The sequence below is a fragment of the Scyliorhinus torazame genome, chromosome 2 (genome assembly GCF_047496885.1).
Source record: "Scyliorhinus torazame isolate Kashiwa2021f chromosome 2, sScyTor2.1, whole genome shotgun sequence".
NCBI lineage: Eukaryota > Metazoa > Chordata > Chondrichthyes > Carcharhiniformes > Scyliorhinidae > Scyliorhinus > Scyliorhinus torazame.
Genome location: NC_092708.1, coordinates 379,327,429 through 379,330,218, shown reverse-complemented (window position 1 = coordinate 379,330,218; position 2,790 = coordinate 379,327,429). Strand labels below are relative to the sequence as shown.

Here is a 2,790-nt window from a genome sequence, read left to right as displayed (position 1 = left end):
GCCAACAGCAGTGGGAGTTGCTGAAGAACTGCCAGCCGCTCACTTTTTACGGCCGGGGCGTACACATTAATAAGTCTGAGAGGGGTGTTTTTGTATTTCACGTCTGCTACGAGGAGGCGCCCGCCCACCACCTCCTTAACGTCGGAGATGGTGAAGTTGCCTCCCCGCAGCAGAATACCCAGGCCGGAGGAGCGGCAGTCGTTTCCTCCTGACCAGATGGATGGCCCGTGGGACCACCAGCTCGACCAGCGCCTGTACTTGCTGAGGTGCGGAATTCCGCACTCCTGCAGGAACAGTAGGTCAGCTTTTACATTTGCCAAATAGTTGAGTGTGGCTACACACCGCGAAGTATCTTTGATGCTTCGCACATTTATGGATGCAATTTTTAAACCCATTATAAAAAGGATAGATTTACCAGTCTCAAGAGTCCAGAGTCTATGCAGTTGGCTGTTCCAGCTGTTCGATGTTCCCCAGCATGCCGGTGGTGCTCGCAAACTTTAGCACAGTTGCAGGGCTGAGAAAGCTGTTCTGGTCCGTACTGGCCCCGTGATTTTGATGCAGATGCATTGGGGGGGTGATGTAGCCCTGGCGTTCGTCATGGCAGTCAGTAGGTGTTGGGGTTGCAGGCCGGTCTTCACCTGGGTTGTTGCTGCTCGTTACTATCGGGGGTTGGTCTGTGACCTTGTTTCCTTCCCGGTCGGTGGTCTGGGGGGTCTGTGCCTTCCGTTCCACGTTGGTGCTTTGCCTCTTTATTTGAGGCCGATTCTTGTCCTGTTTTCCCTCATCGGATGAGGTGTCGGCGCTAAGTGCGCCGGCTGAGAGGTGTCGCTTTTTGCCACTACCCCTCGGGGGGTTCTTCAGTTTGTTTTTTTGTTTCCGCTTTCGTTTGTCCCTGTTCACTGTTTCCCAGGGCTCTTTATTCTTTGTCCCATCCTCTTCCTCTTCCATTGAGTGTTCCTCATCAGATGGGGCTGGGGTTGGGTTGTCAGGAGGTGCTGGGGCCTCTTCTTTTTGTTGGGGGCCCTTTTGTTGCTTTTCCTCATTCTGAGCCGTGGTGTCTTTTTCGGTGGAGGGTGTATGCACCTCCTCTCTGGTCGCCTTTTTAACTCCGCTGCTGATGATTTGAGCGTATGTCGCCCCGCGTTTCGGGCAGGCCCTGTAAAGATGGCCGGCCTCCCCACACAGGTTGCAGCACTTGTCTTCTTTGCAGTCCTTAGTCATGTGTCCCTCCTGCCTGCAGTTCTTGCAGAAGGTCACACTGCAGTTTGCGGCAACATGCCCCGTTTTGCCACAGGTGTGGCATACTCGTGGCTGTCCCACGTAGTAGAGGTAGCCACGATTTACTCCAATAGCGAAATTGGAGGGGGGATGCAGGATGGCTCCGTTGCTGTCCGTTCTTAGGGTCACCTTGACCTGGTGCTCACTTGTCCAGATGCCGAAGGTGTCTTTCACTTGCACGCTGTCACTTTTCAGCTCAGCGTACCTGGCGAGGAACGTGAGCACATCAGATACAGGGACGTGGGGGTTGTACGTGTGCAGTGTAACAACCCGATTTCGCTGTGCCGGTAGCGTAAACAGAGGTTCCGCAGTCAGGATCGACAAGGGACTCTGGTTACCTTTCTCCTTGAAGACGTTCAAGAATTTGATGCACGCTGCGACGCTCTTGAAGGTGACATCAAAGAAGCCATTCTTGGGGAAGTTTTGCAAGCAGAAGATCTCTGTTGCTTTAAACCCACAGCACTCGAGCAGCACCTTCTTCACGAAGTGTTTCCGGTCCAAAGGTGACTCTCCATCCGTTTTCTTCACTGTGACTCGGACAGTGTTTCGCACGCCCCAGCCTGGTGGTCGGGATGCAGCTGCATCCATAGCTCGTACGTTGGGTGTGAAACTGTATCGGCGTTAGGCCTAAACCCGAGGTTTAGGCCAGCATGTAGATCCACCAATAGCAGCCAAGCTCCAAACGTTTCCTCTTTGACGACTTCAATCCCTCCGAGTTGTCCAATCCACGATCGTCATCGAAATCCTCAGCTTCCCTCGATCAAATGAGACTACACTTGATCTTAGCCAAAAGGCCGAGAAGCCGAGTAATGCACATTGAAGAGTGAAATGGGTGGTGAATTTCGAATGAGTTCCCTTTCGCCGTTGTGCTTGTAAGATGCGTTTGGTCATTCTTGATGACACCCCTGGGGCCAGGTAGAAGGTGAGTAGCAGCAGCCAGTTGCCGAAGCATTTTGTTGTGTGCTGGAAGAAGTGTGAATAAAGTGTATATTTGTATGTGTTTGAGCTGTTTTTTGAGTTTGAAATTCCCCATGAAGGGGTGGTGTGCACCGTTGCTGGAGATACTGCAATACCAGGTCGATGCGTGGAGTGGACGGAGCAAGCCCCTATTCCATCTCCCTGCTCCAAAAATCAATTTAATATATGGTCCCCAGATAAGGGACGTATCAGATATTAAACTGATAAGAACAGATTTTTTTTTTTTTTTTTTTTTTTTATTCAAAAAAATATACTTTATTCATAAAAATTTATCATGAGCATTACAGAAACATTTCAAATTGTCTTGACTGTACATTTCCGGCAGGGTTACATGTTGCCTTGACTTTCTTTCATTCAATTTTGATATTGTCGTACACATATCACTCTTTACATTACAATTCCTTCTTAAATATTTACAGTGCCATGTTTGTTTTATACATTGGAGTGTTGGTTGCCCAGACCGAGGGGCTTTACACTGTTACCCGCCCCTCGGTGTACATTTGCTGGAAAGCCCTTACACAGAGGTCTTTCCCC

At 50.0% G+C, this 2,790-nt stretch overlaps 1 non-coding gene across 1 annotated transcript; it reads right to left on the bottom strand.

Annotated features, from left to right (window-relative positions):
- Positions 1–2,317: 2,317 nt before the first annotated feature.
- LOC140407993 (U2 spliceosomal RNA) lies at positions 2,318–2,508 on the bottom strand. The gene has a single exon (XR_011939947.1). It is a non-coding gene; the product is annotated as a U2 spliceosomal RNA (small nuclear RNA).
- Positions 2,509–2,790: the final 282 nt, after the last annotated feature.